This window comes from Lepisosteus platostomus, chromosome 1 (genome assembly GCF_059453375.1).
Source record: "Lepisosteus platostomus isolate fLepPlt1 chromosome 1, fLepPlt1.hap1, whole genome shotgun sequence".
Taxonomy (NCBI): Eukaryota; Metazoa; Chordata; class Actinopteri; order Semionotiformes; family Lepisosteidae; genus Lepisosteus; species Lepisosteus platostomus.
Window position 1 is genome coordinate 78,297,705 of NC_142611.1, and position 16,963 is coordinate 78,314,667.

Sequence of the window (16,963 nt, forward strand, 5' to 3'; positions counted from 1 at the left end):
TCGGCACTTGGATTTCATCTTCGCTCTCCCAGGTCAGAAAGCATTTGAGGTTGTATTTGCTACCTATCCTCTGTTTGAACAATGCGTGGATGTGTTTGAGGCAAAAAGAGGCAAAGTTCCTGCACTTGAGAAGATCAACTTGCAGCCTCTGACACAGAGAGAGAGGAAAACGGTGCATGTTGTTATGTTCTCGGAACTGGCAAAGACGGAGGACATTCACACCTGGCTTAACCAGTACTGCACCGTCCACCATGGAACTGAGGTTAGAGATGTTGATGGTATAAAAACAGGAGCAAGGAAATTCGAGGTTCGCTTGCTACCGGACAGCGTAAATGGAGGCTTAAGGCACCTGCCCTCTACAATCCGGCTGGGCGCCTGCAATGGCTATGTGTTTTATGTGGGACAACCAAAGGTGTGTCGGCGCTGTGGTGCTGTGGGACACCTGGCATCGTCCTGCACTGTGAAATGCTGCAAGACCTGTGGCAAACAGGGACATTTAGCCTCTGACTGTTCAATGCTGCCAAAGTGCAATTTATGTGGCTCGGAAGGACACGTTTTTAAGAACTGCCCTCACGCCTACGCCAATAAACTCAAAATGAGAAAGGATGAGGCAGTGCTTGTTTCAGCCAAACCGGCCCGAAAATCCAAAGCAAACAACAAGTCAAACAAAGAACCCTTGTTGGACAAAGACTCTCAGCCTCCAGCCAGGATCAGTCCTGCTGTGGCTCCGGGGCTGGTGGAAGAGAAATCCACTACGCCCCCACAACCGCAGACTGCACCAGACAAGCACGAGGGTTTGAAAACCCCCGAGAACAGCGAGGACCCCTCCCCCACTCCTGCTCCTCAGAACGAGGGCCAGTGTGGGGCCCCCCGGTGGAGCGGGTCCAGCGAGGATACCCAGGATTCAGCGGAGCTGCTTTTCTCAGACTCTGCAAGTGCTACAGATGCCCTCCTCTCCTCCATCCAGTCCATCACGGAGGATCTGCAGCAGCTGGTGGGTGAGGGGGAAGAGGAGACTGGTGCATCGGCTGCACCCCTTTCCCCTCAGTGCTCCCAGGAGCTGGACTTGAGGAAAAGAAAAAATGACTCTGTTTTCTCCCCGAGCGAGGAGGAAGGAGAGCATGGCGATGGGGACAGCTGGAACCTCTCCACCCCTCCCTCTACCCCCTTCCTTGAAATGGACTCTGTGAACGCTTTTACTGCTGCCACCCTGATGAAGGCTCATTCAGAGGATGGCTGGCAGGAAATTGGTAAGAAGAAAAAGAAAAAGGTAACAGGTGAGACCGAAGAGAAATGTGTTTTGTAAAGACTGGTTCCACTTTCTTATGTAATATGGCTCTTAACATAATTTCTCTTAACACAAGAGGTATCAATGACAGAGTTAAATGCCAGTCTGTCTTTGATTACCTCCAGCAGAGAGAGGGAGATGTGTTGATGTTGCAGGAGTGTGCTTTAGCCTATCAAGAGAGGTATAAAAGTTTTGAAGATAGGTGGGATAAAGGGCCTTCTGTTTGGTCAGGGGACAATAACAACAGAGCCTCTGGCGTGGCCATTCTTTTCAAAGGATGGGCATTCAAATTGAAAAGTATTCAGAGGGTCATAGATGGCAGGTTGCTGTGTGTGGATGTGGAATGGGGGACCGTTAACCTGCGGCTAATCAATGTGTATTGCCCTACTGACGTAGGAGGAAGGGTGGAGCTACTCAAGGCACTCTCCCCCCTATTGTTATGCAGCACAGACGTGATAGTGGGAGGGGATTTTAATTGTATCTTAGAGCACACAGACAGGCAGTCTAGCTCGCCGATAAAATTGGATTCCAGCTCACTGGCCCTGCAAAACTTAGTTCAAGACTTTAAACTCTCAGACACATATAGATGTATATATCCCACAACAGCAGGATATACATGGTCAGGGAGGAATAGCAGCTCCAGAATTGACTATTGCTTTGTCTCAGAGAGAGTGAAAGTTGTTGGGGTCACTCTTCAGCCTGTCTTCTTCTCAGATCATCAGGCTTTAGGGTGTAGAGTGGAACTCCAGGGCGGGACTGTCTTTGGCCCAGGCCTCTGGAAACTCAACACAAAGCTGCTAGAGAACGAGGGGGTAGTATCCCGCTACAAGGAGAAACTATCACAGTGGCTGTCCTTGCAGTGTCTGTACGGGTCAGTAGGAGAGTGGTGGGAGGAGGTGAAGGTGAGGACAAAGGCCTTTTTCATGGCTGAGGGAAGGAAGGCTGCTGCCAGACGGAGAGGAGTGCTAGCCAGGAAACAGAGGCAGCTGCAGCGTCTCTACACGATGCTGCACAGTGGCTTCGATGTGCTCGAGGATATCACCCTTTTAAAAAAGGACATCCGGAGCATAGCCGAAGAAAGTAGTCGAGGAGTGCTGTTAAGAAGCAGAGTGCAGTTCTTGGAAGAAAATGAGAAGTGTACTCGCTTCTTTTTCAGGAAAGTGGTAGGCTCCAAGACTGTCATGGAAAGTGTAGTTGATGAGGAGGGACGAGAGAGAACAGAGCCGAGTGCTATCCTCTCCTGCACCGAGGCCTTCTACTCAAGACTGTACAGCTCTACAGAGGTAAAGGATGAAGATATTCATTTTTTTACCTCAAAGCTAGAAAACATTTTGAGTGAAGAAGATAGGGAAGTACTTGAGAGGGATTTGACAGTAGAAGAGCTGAGACAGGCTATGGAGAGCTTACAGAAGGGGAAAACTCCGGGTGCTGACGGGCTCCCTAAAGAATTTTATTGCACCTTTTGGGATCTGCTTCAGGATCCGCTACTGCTCCTATTCGAGGAAAGCTACAAGACAGAATTGCTGCCTGACTCCTTAAGAGAAGGCACTATCTCTCTCTTGTTTAAGAAAGGAGCAAAAAATGACATAAAGAACTGGAGACCCCTCAGCCTGTTAGGCGTGGACACTAAGATCCTGTCCAAAGCCCTTTTCCTGCGCCTACAAAATGTAGTGGCCTCACTGGTAGGGAAAGAACAGACTTGTGGGATAGCAGGACGCCTGATGAGCGACAACCTGGCCTTGTTGAGGGATGTCTGTCTGTACTCTGAGGATCGCTCCCTCCCTCTGTGCATTTTAGGTGTAGACCTAGAAAAGGCCTTTGACCGCCTAAACCGGCAGTACTTAACATCGGTACTTGAGCACATGAAGTTTGGCCCCATCATGAGAAAGTGGATTAACCTGCTGTACACAGGTAGCAACAGCAGAGTCATGGTTAATGGCAATAGATCACGCACCTTTGAAGTCTGTTCAGGGGTGAGGCAGGGCTGCCCATTATCCCCCTTGTTATTCGTTTTGGCTATGGAGCCCTTAGCCTGTGCCTTGCGCCAGGATCAGGCCATTAATGGGATACCAGTGCCTGGAAGTGGGGGAGGAGAGGTAAAGACGTCTCTATACATGGATGACGTCACCCTGCTCCTCTCTGACAATGCCTCAATTAGCAGAGCTCTGCAGTGCTGTGATCGGTTCTCTTTGGCTTCCTCCGCAAAAATTAACACATCTAAGAGTGAGATTTTTTATCAGAACTGGAGGGAGCCAAAAGAAGGACATGATCTCAGGCTGCAAGAGAAGAGAATTAAGGTCCTGGGGGTGTATTTTGGAGAAGAGATGGGAACAGTAAATTGGCAGAACAAATTGCCAATCTTAAACAAAAAACTGATGCAATGGAAGGACCGAGACCTCACCATGACAGGGAAGGTGCTGGTCATCAAAGCCGAGCTCTTGCCTGTCTTGAATTTTCTGGCTTCTACCTTCCCAATCCCACACCGTGTTGCGGCGGTGATGAGGAGATTGATGTTTCAATTTCTATGGGGTGGGAAGCAGGAAAGACTCAGAAGGGAAATAATGTACAGGCCGCTACCCTCAGGGGGGAAGTCTGTCCCAGATATTGCTACGAAGCTGCTGTGCATTTTCCTGGCCTCTGTGCTGAGAGGCTTTGCAACAGCACCTGCAGCGCGTACCTGGACTTATTTTTCCAGGCTCTGGGTAGGTAGGGAGGTGTTCAGAGTGTGGGGTGTCAGACCCAAGCTGGACGTCCCACTCTCTGACACATGCCCTGCAATTTATGGGACAGTTAAAAGTTTTCTAAGATCTCACCCAATTGGCCATATTCCCCTCCGAGATGTCAGCGTCCAAAAACTGGAAGATTTCGTAGCACCCCAGAACAATAGGCAGACCCCTGTGGGCATTTTAACATCAGCCCAAACAAGGAAGGTGTGGAAACACACATCCTCTAAATTTCTGTGCAACATTCACAGAGATTTAGCCTGGAGTGTCGTCCACCAGTGCTTACCGGTACGAACTTTCTTGTACCGTAGGGGCCTCACCCCCAGCCCTCGCTGCGTTAGGGTGGGCTGCGGCGAGGAGGAGACTGTGACCCATCTCCTGTGGTCCTGCTTTTTTGCTAAGGCCTTCTGGGCACAGTTTGAAGATTGGTTGCAGGCTCTCTCGCCCCAATTTACCCTGACCGCTGCTTTCATCATATACGGCATCTCTCCTGTCAAACTTCCCCCTGACGTGTTTGACAGGATCTGGGCCGTGGTGAACAGTGGGAAAGACGCCCTGTGGAGAGTGAGGAACATGGGGCTGTTCAAAGGCATCGAGGTCCCAGTCAAGGCAGCAGGTAGCCTGGCCCTGTTCATCACCCGAGAGAACTATTACCTCAGAGATCTGTGGAGAGAAGGGAGGGAGGAAGCAGAAAATCTGTGGGAAATAGAGAGCATTGGACAGTATCTCAAGAAACTGTGAAAAACATTATCATGTTTAAATAAAGAATGTGATTTGCACCAGAAAAAAAGAAAATTGTTGCTATGTAACTGTTACCGTGTCAAAATGTAATGAGATGTGATCATATATACTGTTTTAAGTATGTATATTAATGTAAAGCTTTCTGATTTGTGATTTCCTGTATTTTTTTGTGAAAAGGAAATAAAGTTCTTAAAAATCGAAATCGGTTCACCCAGGGCGAGGCTCGGCCATTGCACTCCGGCTGTGCTGACCCCTGCGAATTCCCCAAATGTGGGAATCTCGACTGCATAATTTCTGGTAGTGGGGGACTGCGTTCGCGCTCTCCCCTGATGTGCTTGGTCCAAGAACAGATGCGGCAGTGCGGGCGGCTTTGCCGTCTGCTGGGGAGCTGTGCTGGGTGCCGATGAAGCGGCTTCAGCGGTGGGGGTTACTACAGAAACGCCCTGGGCTTTTTCGCGAGCACCGCCTGATAACGTTGTCTCCTTTTCAACCCGCTACAGCCATAACGCTATTTGTATAACCACAAAAAACAATCTTGTGCTTATACACGTTAAATGTTCACCTCGTCACAAGGTACTTCAATTGTGATCTTTCAGCTTGTCTGACCCTGGTGGTCTGGCTGACTTTTGCTTTCTCCCGCTCTCTGTCCTGGGACAGTAATCCTTTATTGTTTTTCTCACACTCCATCAGTTTGACTTTGTAGTTCAGTCTGTTGCCCGTGTGTGTGTGTGTGTACCAGTTTGTAGTGCAATGTAACCTGACTACCTTACGTCCTGCACTCATAATATAATATATATATAGAGAGAGATAAATACTGTATATCTTAAGAACAAAATCCAACACCAAAAGCTCTTCATGAGTCATTTTACCCCAGCATTGAAACCGAGTTCTTACCAGCATGCAACACATTGCTAATCCAACCAAAAGATCAAGGTGTGATGGTCAACTTGAAGTGCATGAAGTAGGAGTAGAACAATGTACCCCGAAGCAGGACCACAATTCGAAAGGAGTGGATGCCACTATTTCTCTTTTTTTCTTAGTTATAGGTCCATGGAAGCATTTCAAGCTAATTACACTACTCCTCCTGGACATGAATTCCCTTTTCAAAGCGAGTCTTTTTGCTGTAGTTTGCATGGTTTAGGATGCTGATCGAGGTTAGCCTTGATTTGGTCATGGGGGCCTCGGTACTGTATGCTAATGCTAAAGACAGTTCACCAGTTTTCTGATTGTTGGGTTCTGTATCAGTGCAGGAATGTCAAATAGTGAATGGCTGTACCTCTGTTGTATCCGTGCTCAATGAACGAAATCGGTTATAAATGAATGTATGTATATTTGTACGCAAAACGAGTTGTTTATTGACTGACCTTCAATTGCAGATTTAGAGGCAGCTTCGATATTCGTTTTACAGCCGTTTTTTTTTCATATGAATCACACGCATGCCATTCAAAGAGCCACTTTAGCGATGAGCAGATTGATCCATGTTTCTTGTGCATCTGAAGGGATGTGAGGGAGCTTCTCTTTCTGAACTGGCATGCCTTAAAAATGGACGACCGTCGCGATACCGTTTGCCAGTCAGTGTTGCTGGATGAAACAAAAGTGGGCAGATTGAAATGTTTGGTCTTTTCGTGAGCACCCCGGGAAATAAATGTCCATAGTCGAGGGTTTTTCCTCCCAAAGCCTACGGCACCAACGGCGACCCCTGCTGGCCGAGAGAGCAAAAGCTTACAGCACCTGGTATTCCCAGGCGGTCTCCCATCCAAGTACTAACCAGGCCCGACCCTGCTTAGCTTCCGAGATCAGACGAGATCGGGCGTGTTCAGGGTGGTGTGGCCGTAAGCGAAAGCAACGGCGCCTGACTCGCTACTTGAAGCTGTGTGTGGCGGGGGCTCCGTGCCCCCCGAGCGGGACTCAAGGATCGTTCGTGTGCAACTCTTTGGAAAGGAGCTGCTTTCCAAATCGCATTGCGTGCCTGGATGTTGGCGACTGTGCTCCCGTGCTCCCGTGCTCCCTTCAGTTGCCTGGCCCTGCTCTTGCCCCGCACTGGAGCAGGACAAATAAACTGCACGGAGGAGCACCAGGCAAGTCTTCACCAGACAAAAACCTCCAGTGCACAGCACACTGCAAACATTTCGGGGCTGTCGCGTGTTTATTTCAGCACATAAAGCGCTCGGCGCCTCCGCCCTCTTGTGGCCTTGCGGCGTCAGAGCAAGAGGCTCCTTCTCGCTGCCCTTCCGCTGTGTTGCAGGGCCCCGCGAGGGAACCCGGAGCGCGCACTTTGTGGGGGGGCGGGGGACCGCGTTCGCGCTCTGCCCCCGGTCTCTTGCGCGAGTACTAAATCTCACGGCCCCAGCCAGCGGCCAGGAGACGAGTACAATTTCGCGGGACAGGGGGGCCTCGTCATTGATCGTTACAGGTGAGACGGGGATTAGGAGGAGACCCCGACTGATGGGTGACACACCGCCGTGACTCCTTCTCGAGAGAGACGCCCTGGGATTTGGAACGGCCAAGGAGGGTCAGGACACCTCGGTTTGACGCCTCCCCCCGAAGGACGGCGCCTGTTTGTGCAGCAGAGTGTCGCCATCAGGAGGCTGGGGCATAAGAGGGCCACACAGCCCGCAGGGTGAGCGCTCCCTACTGGTCCCAGTCACACCTCTTGCAGGAGCAGCAGCAGCCTGAGCTTTCCCGGGGGGGAAGCTCCCGTCCGGGTGCCGGCCAGGCTCACACCTGCTGGGCTGCCGGGGGTGAGCCCAGTCGAGAGTCGCAGGGCGAGACCTAGTCACCGGGGAGAAACGATACAAGTGAAGGATTGCTCGGCTCTCGGCTCTTGAAAAGACCGACAAATGACTCGTTCCCGCCGGAGCTGATTGTACCCGCATGTGTGGTGTCGTCTTCTTCCCCCGCCCCGCTGTGTTTGCTGTATTGTCTCTGAAGCCGGCCCCCCCGAGGCGAGACGGGCTGTTCCTGTGCCCCAATTAACACTTTACAGGTGCCATTCCCCGGCATTGTGGCCATTGTCGGTGCTCACACGCGATAAGATAAGGCGGAGGAGAGCGGGGCATGCCCAGCGCCAGACATTCAAGGAGGGGGCAGTGCGAGGTGAGGTGAGGTGAGGTGAGGTGAGGTGCGACACGCCGGAGCCCCGACGCTGCTAACGCGGAGCACTTGTTGGACTGGCATCGAAAGGACGTGTGCGCTCGGAGCGAGCCTTCCCTGCGGCGGAGCGCGGGAACTTTCTCCCCCCCTCCCGCTGCAGGAGTTGTGTGCGCTGCAGCGGTGCCGAGAGAAAAGCACAGAAGGCAGCAGGCTCTGGAGAGCAGGTAAGAGACGGAGGCGAGCAGGCTCGTTTTTTTTGGAAATTGCTGAAAAGGTTTGTTCGGTGTGTGGCAGGCGCACGTCGCGAGCTTGCGTGGCGATCTGCCGGCCTGGTGATATGTAAATGAGGCCGAATTGCATCCCGGGACATGCTGCGGATGCGAAATGGCGACTGCAGATGTGTAGGAAACGACGCGCTCGTTTTCTCGCTTTGCCCTCGCTTTTGAGTGTTAGTGTGGCGTGTGAGTGTGCGAAAGAGTGGGCCCAGCAGGAGGCGGTGGCGTGCGGGGCGAGGAGCTGGCCTAGGCTGCGAGTACTGTGCTGTGAGTGCGGCCCGCTTGCAGGGGCCTGTACAACTCATACTTACCTGGCAGGGGAGATACCTTGATCAAGAAGGAGGTTCACCCAGGGCGAGGCTCGGCCATTGCACTCCGGCTGTGCTGACCCCTGCGAATTCCCCAAATGTGGGAATCTCGACTGCATAATTTCTGGTAGTGGGGGACTGCGTTCGCGCTCTCCCCTGATGTGCTTGGTCCAAGAACAGATGCGGCAGTGCGGGCGGCTTTGCCGTCTGCTGGGGAGCTGTGCTGGGTGCCGATGAAGCGGCTTCAGCGGTGGGGGTTACTACAGAAACGCCCTGGGCTTTTTCGCGAGCACCGCCTGATAACGTTGTCTCCTTTTCAACCCGCTACAGCCATAACGCTATTTGTATAACCACAAAAAACAATCTTGTGCTTATACACGTTAAATGTTCACCTCGTCACAAGGTACTTCAATTGTGATCTTTCAGCTTGTCTGACCCTGGTGGTCTGGCTGACTTTTGCTTTCTCCCGCTCTCTGTCCTGGGACAGTAATCCTTTATTGTTTTTCTCACACTCCATCAGTTTGACTTTGTAGTTCAGTCTGTTGCCCGTGTGTGTGTGTGTGTACCAGTTTGTAGTGCAATGTAACCTGACTACCTTACGTCCTGCACTCATAATATAATATATATATAGAGAGAGATAAATACTGTATATCTTAAGAACAAAATCCAACACCAAAAGCTCTTCATGAGTCATTTTACCCCAGCATTGAAACCGAGTTCTTACCAGCATGCAACACATTGCTAATCCAACCAAAAGATCAAGGTGTGATGGTCAACTTGAAGTGCATGAAGTAGGAGTAGAACAATGTACCCCGAAGCAGGACCACAATTCGAAAGGAGTGGATGCCACTATTTCTCTTTTTTTCTTAGTTATAGGTCCATGGAAGCATTTCAAGCTAATTACACTACTCCTCCTGGACATGAATTCCCTTTTCAAAGCGAGTCTTTTTGCTGTAGTTTGCATGGTTTAGGATGCTGATCGAGGTTAGCCTTGATTTGGTCATGGGGGCCTCGGTACTGTATGCTAATGCTAAAGACAGTTCACCAGTTTTCTGATTGTTGGGTTCTGTATCAGTGCAGGAATGTCAAATAGTGAATGGCTGTACCTCTGTTGTATCCGTGCTCAATGAACGAAATCGGTTATAAATGAATGTATGTATATTTGTACGCAAAACGAGTTGTTTATTGACTGACCTTCAATTGCAGATTTAGAGGCAGCTTCGATATTCGTTTTACAGCCGTTTTTTTTTCATATGAATCACACGCATGCCATTCAAAGAGCCACTTTAGCGATGAGCAGATTGATCCATGTTTCTTGTGCATCTGAAGGGATGTGAGGGAGCTTCTCTTTCTGAACTGGCATGCCTTAAAAATGGACGACCGTCGCGATACCGTTTGCCAGTCAGTGTTGCTGGATGAAACAAAAGTGGGCAGATTGAAATGTTTGGTCTTTTCGTGAGCACCCCGGGAAATAAATGTCCATAGTCGAGGGTTTTTCCTCCCAAAGCCTACGGCACCAACGGCGACCCCTGCTGGCCGAGAGAGCAAAAGCTTACAGCACCTGGTATTCCCAGGCGGTCTCCCATCCAAGTACTAACCAGGCCCGACCCTGCTTAGCTTCCGAGATCAGACGAGATCGGGCGTGTTCAGGGTGGTGTGGCCGTAAGCGAAAGCAACGGCGCCTGACTCGCTACTTGAAGCTGTGTGTGGCGGGGGCTCCGGGCCCCCCGAGCGGGACTCAAGGATCGTTCGTGTGCAACTCTTTGGAAAGGAGCTGCTTTCCAAATCGCATTGCGTGCCTGGATGTTGGCGACTGTGCTCCCGTGCTCCCGTGCTCCCTTCAGTTGCCTGGCCCTGCTCTTGCCCCGCACTGGAGCAGGACAAATAAACTGCACGGAGGAGCACCAGGCAAGTCTTCACCAGACAAAAACCTCCAGTGCACAGCACACTGCAAACATTTCGGGGCTGTCGCGTGTTTATTTCAGCACATAAAGCGCTCGGCGCCTCCGCCCTCTTGTGGCCTTGCGGCGTCAGAGCAAGAGGCTCCTTCTCGCTGCCCTTCCGCTGTGTTGCAGGGCCCCGCGAGGGAACCCGGAGCGCGCACTTTGTGGGGGGGCGGGGGACCGCGTTCGCGCTCTGCCCCCGGTCTCTTGCGCGAGTACTAAATCTCACGGCCCCAGCCAGCGGCCAGGAGACGAGTACAATTTCGCGGGACAGGGGGGCCTCGTCATTGATCGTTACAGGTGAGACGGGGATTAGGAGGAGACCCCGACTGATGGGTGACACACCGCCGTGACTCCTTCTCGAGAGAGACGCCCTGGGATTTGGAACGGCCAAGGAGGGTCAGGACACCTCGGTTTGACGCCTCCCCCCGAAGGACGGCGCCTGTTTGTGCAGCAGAGTGTCGCCATCAGATGCTGGGGCATAAGAGGGCCACACAGCCCGCAGGGTGAGCGCTCCCTACTGGTCCCAGTCACACCTCTTGCAGGAGCAGCAGCAGCCTGAGCTTTCCCGGGGGGGAAGCTCCCGTCCGGGTGCCGGCCAGGCTCACACCTGCTGGGCTGCCGGGGGTGAGCCCAGTCGAGAGTCGCAGGGCGAGACCTAGTCACCGGGGAGAAACGATACAAGTGAAGGATTGCTCGGCTCTCGGCTCTTGAAAAGACCGACAAATGACTCGTTCCCGCCGGAGCTGATTGTACCCGCATGTGTGGTGTCGTCTTCTTCCCCCGCCCCGCTGTGTTTGCTGTATTGTCTCTGAAGCCGGCCCCCCCGAGACGAGACGGGCTGTTCCTGTGCCCCAATTAACACTTTACAGGTGCCATTCCCCGGCATTGTGGCCATTGTCGGTGCTCACACGCGATAAGATAAGGCGGAGGAGAGCGGGGCATGCCCAGCGCCAGACATTCAAGGAGGGGGCAGTGCGAGGTGAGGTGAGGTGAGGTGAGGTGCGACACGCCGGAGCCCCGACGCTGCTAACGCGGAGCACTTGTTGGACTGGCATCGAAAGGACGTGTGCGCTCGGAGCGAGCCTTCCCTGCGGCGGAGCGCGGGAACTTTCTCCCCCCCTCCCGCTGCAGGAGTTGTGTGCGCTGCAGCGGTGCCGAGAGAAAAGCACAGAAGGCAGCAGGCTCTGGAGAGCAGGTAAGAGACGGAGGCGAGCAGGCTCGTTTTTTTTGGAAATTGCTGAAAAGGTTTGTTCGGTGTGTGGCAGGCGCACGTCGCGAGCTTGCGTGGCGATCTGCCGGCCTGGTGATATGTAAATGAGGCCGAATTGCATCCCGGGACATGCTGCGGATGCGAAATGGCGACTGCAGATGTGTAGGAAACGACGCGCTCGTTTTCTCGCTTTGCCCTCGCTTTTGAGTGTTAGTGTGGCGTGTGAGTGTGCGAAAGAGTGGGCCCAGCAGGAGGCGGTGGCGTGCGGGGCGAGGAGCTGGCCTAGGCTGCGAGTACTGTGCTGTGAGTGCGGCCCGCTTGCAGGGGCCTGTACAACTCATACTTACCTGGCAGGGGAGATACCTTGATTAAGAAGGAGGTTCACCCAGGGCGAGGCTCGGCCATTGCACTCCGGCTGTGCTGACCCCTGCGAATTCCCCAAATGTGGGAATCTCGACTGCATAATTTCTGGTAGTGGGGGACTGCGTTCGCGATCTCCCCTGATGTGCTTGGTCCAAGAACAGATGCGGCAGTGCGGGCGGCTTTGCCGTCTGCTGGGGAGCTGTGCTGGGTGCCGATGAAGCGGCTTCAGCGGTGGGGGTTACTACAGAAACGCCCTGGGCTTTTTCGCGAGCACCGCCTGATAACGTTGTCTCCTTTTCAACCCGCTACAGCCATAACGCTATTTGTATAACCACAAAAAACAATCTTGTGCTTATACACGTTAAATGTTCACCTCGTCACAAGGTACTTCAATTGTGATCTTTCAGCTTGTCTGACCCTGGTGGTCTGGCTGACTTTTGCTTTCTCCCGCTCTCTGTCCTGGGACAGTAATCCTTTATTGTTTTTCTCACACTCCATCAGTTTGACTTTGTAGTTCAGTCTGTTGCCCGTGTGTGTGTGTGTACCAGTTTGTAGTGCAATGTAACCTGACTACCTTACGTCCTGCACTCATAATATAATATATATAGAGAGAGAGATAAATACTGTATATCTTAAGAACAAAATCCAACACCAAAAGCTCTTCATGAGTCATTTTACCCCAGCATTGAAACCGAGTTCTTACCAGCATGCAACACATTGCTAATCCAACCAAAAGATCAAGGTGTGATGGTCAACTTGAAGTGCATGAAGTAGGAGTAGAACAATGTACCCCGAAGCAGGACCACAATTCGAAAGGAGTGGATGCCACTATTTCTCTTTTTTTCTTAGTTATAGGTCCATGGAAGCATTTCAAGCTAATTACACTACTCCTCCTGGACATGAATTCCCTTTTCAAAGCGAGTCTTTTTGCTGTAGTTTGCATGGTTTAGGATGCTGATCGAGGTTAGCCTTGATTTGGTCATGGGGGCCTCGGTACTGTATGCTAATGCTAAAGACAGTTCACCAGTTTTCTGATTGTTGGGTTCTGTATCAGTGCAGGAATGTCAAATAGTGAATGGCTGTACCTCTGTTGTATCCGTGCTCAATGAACGAAATCGGTTATAAATGAATGTATGTATATTTGTACGCAAAACGAGTTGTTTATTGACTGACCTTCAATTGCAGATTTAGAGGCAGCTTCGATATTCGTTTTACAGCCGTTTTTTTTTCATATGAATCACACGCATGCCATTCAAAGAGCCACTTTAGCGATGAGCAGATTGATCCATGTTTCTTGTGCATCTGAAGGGATGTGAGGGAGCTTCTCTTTCTGAACTGGCATGCCTTAAAAATGGACGACCGTCGCGATACCGTTTGCCAGTCAGTGTTGCTGGATGAAACAAAAGTGGGCAGATTGAAATGTTTGGTCTTTTCGTGAGCACCCCGGGAAATAAATGTCCATAGTCGAGGGTTTTTCCTCCCAAAGCCTACGGCACCAACGGCGACCCCTGCTGGCCGAGAGAGCAAAAGCTTACAGCACCTGGTATTCCCAGGCGGTCTCCCATCCAAGTACTAACCAGGCCCGACCCTGCTTAGCTTCCGAGATCAGACGAGATCGGGCGTGTTCAGGGTGGTGTGGCCGTAAGCGAAAGCAACGGCGCCTGACTCGCTACTTGAAGCTGTGTGTGGCGGGGGCTCCGTGCCCCCCGAGCGGGACTCAAGGATCGTTCGTGTGCAACTCTTTGGAAAGGAGCTGCTTTCCAAATCGCATTGCGTGCCTGGATGTTGGCGACTGTGCTCCCGTGCTCCCGTGCTCCCTTCAGTTGCCTGGCCCTGCTCTTGCCCCGCACTGGAGCAGGACAAATAAACTGCACGGAGGAGCACCAGGCAAGTCTTCACCAGACAAAAACCTCCAGTGCACAGCACACTGCAAACATTTCGGGGCTGTCGCGTGTTTATTTCAGCACATAAAGCGCTCGGCGCCTCCGCCCTCTTGTGGCCTTGCGGCGTCAGAGCAAGAGGCTCCTTCTCGCTGCCCTTCCGCTGTGTTGCAGGGCCCCGCGAGGGAACCCGGAGCGCGCACTTTGTGGGGGGGCGGGGGACCGCGTTCGCGCTCTGCCCCCGGTCTCTTGCGCGAGTACTAAATCTCACGGCCCCAGCCAGCGGCCAGGAGACGAGTACAATTTCGCGGGACAGGGGGGCCTCGTCATTGATCGTTACAGGTGAGACGGGGATTAGGAGGAGACCCCGACTGATGGGTGACACACCGCCGTGACTCCTTCTCGAGAGAGACGCCCTGGGATTTGGAACGGCCAAGGAGGGTCAGGACACCTCGGTTTGACGCCTCCCCCCGAAGGACGGCGCCTGTTTGTGCAGCAGAGTGTCGCCATCAGGAGGCTGGGGCATAAGAGGGCCACACAGCCCGCAGGGTGAGCGCTCCCTACTGGTCCCAGTCACACCTCTTGCAGGAGCAGCAGCAGCCTGAGCTTTCCCGGGGGGGAAGCTCCCGTCCGGGTGCCGGCCAGGCTCACACCTGCTGGGCTGCCGGGGGTGAGCCCAGTCGAGAGTCGCAGGGCGAGACCTAGTCACCGGGGAGAAACGATACAAGTGAAGGATTGCTCGGCTCTCGGCTCTTGAAAAGACCGACAAATGACTCGTTCCCGCCGGAGCTGATTGTACCCGCATGTGTGGTGTCGTCTTCTTCCCCCGCCCCGCTGTGTTTGCTGTATTGTCTCTGAAGCCGGCCCCCCCGAGACGAGACGGGCTGTTCCTGTGCCCCAATTAACACTTTACAGGTGCCATTCCCCGGCATTGTGGCCATTGTCGGTGCTCACACGCGATAAGATAAGGCGGAGGAGAGCGGGGCATGCCCAGCGCCAGACATTCAAGGAGGGGGCAGTGCGAGGTGAGGTGAGGTGAGGTGAGGTGAGGTGCGACACGCCGGAGCCCCGACGCTGCTAACGCGGAGCACTTGTTGGACTGGCATCGAAAGGACGTGTGCGCTCGGAGCGAGCCTTCCCTGCGGCGGAGCGCGGGAACTTTCTCCCCCCCTCCCGCTGCAGGAGTTGTGTGCGCTGCAGCGGTGCCGAGAGAAAAGCACAGAAGGCAGCAGGCTCTGGAGAGCAGGTATGAGACGGAGGCGAGCAGGCTCGTTTTTTTTGGAAATTGCTGAAAAGGTTTGTTCGGTGTGTGGCAGGCGCACGTCGCGAGCTTGCGTGGCGATCTGCCGGCCTGGTGATATGTAAATGAGGCCGAATTGCATCCCGGGACATGCTGCGGATGCGAAATGGCGACTGCAGATGTGTAGGAAACGACGCGCTCGTTTTCTCGCTTTGCCCTCGCTTTTGAGTGTTAGTGTGGCGTGTGAGTGTGCGAAAGAGTGGGCCCAGCAGGAGGCGGTGGCGTGCGGGGCGAGGAGCTGGCCTAGGCTGCGAGTACTGTGCTGTGAGTGCGGCCCGCTTGCAGGGGCCTGTACAACTCATACTTACCTGGCAGGGGAGATACCTTGATCAGCCTGTAGGTGGAGTAGTTGGATTGTTTTTCTTTTGTTGGAAGCAGTGTTCGATTTGCGGTTTTTGAAATGGCAACCTTTGGATCCCGTAAGAATGCTGTACGTTTTGAGCTCTTGGATGACCTCTTCATGGATCGTATGCAGTTCAGCAGAAAAGTGTTACAGAAGGAACTTGGCTTTGAACCTCGGCACTTGGATTTCATCTTCGCTCTCCCAGGTCAGAAAGCATTTGAGGTTGTATTTGCTACCTATCCTCTGTTTGAACAATGCGTGGATGTGTTTGAGGCAAAAAGAGGCAAAGTTCCTGCACTTGAGAAGATCAACTTGCAGCCTCTGACACAGAGAGAGAGGAAAACGGTGCATGTTGTTATGTTCTCGGAACTGGCAAAGACGGAGGACATTCACACCTGGCTTAACCAGTACTGCACCGTCCACCATGGAACTGAGGTTAGAGATGTTGACGGTATAAAAACAGGAGCAAGGAAATTCGAGGTTCGCTTGCTACCGGACAGCGTAAATGGAGGCTTAAGGCACCTGCCCTCTACAATCCGGCTGGGCGCCTGCAATGGCTATGTGTTTTATGTGGGACAACCAAAGGTGTGTCGGCGCTGTGGTGCTGTGGGACACCTGGCATCGTCCTGCACTGTGAAATGCTGCAAGACCTGTGGCAAACAGGGACATTTAGCCTCTGACTGTTCAATGCTGCCAAAGTGCAATTTATGTGGCTCGGAAGGACACGTTTTTAAGAACTGCCCTCACGCCTACGCCAATAAACTCAAAATGAGAAAGGATGAGGCAGTGCTTGTTTCAGCCAAACCGGCCCGAAAATCCAAAGCAAACAACAAGTCAAACAAAGAACCCTTGTTGGACAAAGACTCTCAGCCTCCAGCCAGGATCAGTCCTGCTGTGGCTCCGGGGCTGGTGGAAGAGAAATCCACTACGCCCCCACAACCGCAGACTGCACCAGACAAGCACGAGGGTTTGAAAACCCCCGAGAACAGCGAGGACCCCTCCCCCACTCCTGCTCCTCAGAACGAGGGCCAGTGTGGGGCCCCCCGGTGGAGCGGGTCCAGCGAGGATACCCAGGATTCAGCGGAGCTGCTTTTCTCAGACTCTGCAAGTGCTACAGATGCCCTCCTCTCCTCCATCCAGTCCATCACGGAGGATCTGCAGCAGCTGGTGGGTGAGGGGGAAGAGGAGACTGGTGCATCGGCTGCACCCCTTTCCCCTCAGTGCTCCCAGGAGCTGGACTTGAGGAAAAGAAAAAATGACTCTGTTTTCTCCCCGAGCGAGGAGGAAGGAGAGCATGGCGATGGGGACAGCTGGAACCTCTCCACCCCTCCCTCTACCCCCTTCCTTGAAATGGACTCTGTGAACGCTTTTACTGCTGCCACCCTGATGAAGGCTCATTCAGAGGATGGCTGGCAGGAAATTGGTAAGAAGAAAAAGAAAAAGAAAAAGGTAACAGGTGAGACCGAAGAGAAATGTGTTTTGTAAAGACTGGT

At 52.8% G+C, this 16,963-nt stretch overlaps 6 non-coding genes across 6 annotated transcripts; 3 read left to right on the forward strand and 3 right to left on the reverse strand.

The window, feature by feature from the left end:
• The first annotated feature begins 4,911 nt into the window (after positions 1-4,911).
• On the forward strand, positions 4,912-5,081 carry LOC148678934 (U1 spliceosomal RNA). Its single transcript, XR_015940234.1, has one exon. It is a non-coding gene; the product is annotated as a U1 spliceosomal RNA (small nuclear RNA).
• A 1,390-nt stretch (positions 5,082-6,471) lies between these two features.
• Positions 6,472-6,590, reverse strand: LOC148678935 (5S ribosomal RNA). Its single transcript, XR_015940715.1, has one exon. It is a non-coding gene; the product is annotated as a 5S ribosomal RNA (ribosomal RNA).
• A 1,833-nt stretch (positions 6,591-8,423) lies between these two features.
• On the forward strand, positions 8,424-8,587 carry LOC148678936 (U1 spliceosomal RNA). The gene has a single exon (XR_015940168.1). It is a non-coding gene; the product is annotated as a U1 spliceosomal RNA (small nuclear RNA).
• A 1,390-nt stretch (positions 8,588-9,977) lies between these two features.
• Positions 9,978-10,096, reverse strand: LOC148678937 (5S ribosomal RNA). Its single transcript, XR_015940717.1, has one exon. It is a non-coding gene; the product is annotated as a 5S ribosomal RNA (ribosomal RNA).
• Positions 10,097-11,923: 1,827 nt separating this feature from the next.
• On the forward strand, positions 11,924-12,087 carry LOC148678938 (U1 spliceosomal RNA). The gene has a single exon (XR_015940209.1). It is a non-coding gene; the product is annotated as a U1 spliceosomal RNA (small nuclear RNA).
• Positions 12,088-13,475: 1,388 nt separating this feature from the next.
• Positions 13,476-13,594, reverse strand: LOC148678939 (5S ribosomal RNA). The gene has a single exon (XR_015940718.1). It is a non-coding gene; the product is annotated as a 5S ribosomal RNA (ribosomal RNA).
• Positions 13,595-16,963: the final 3,369 nt, after the last annotated feature.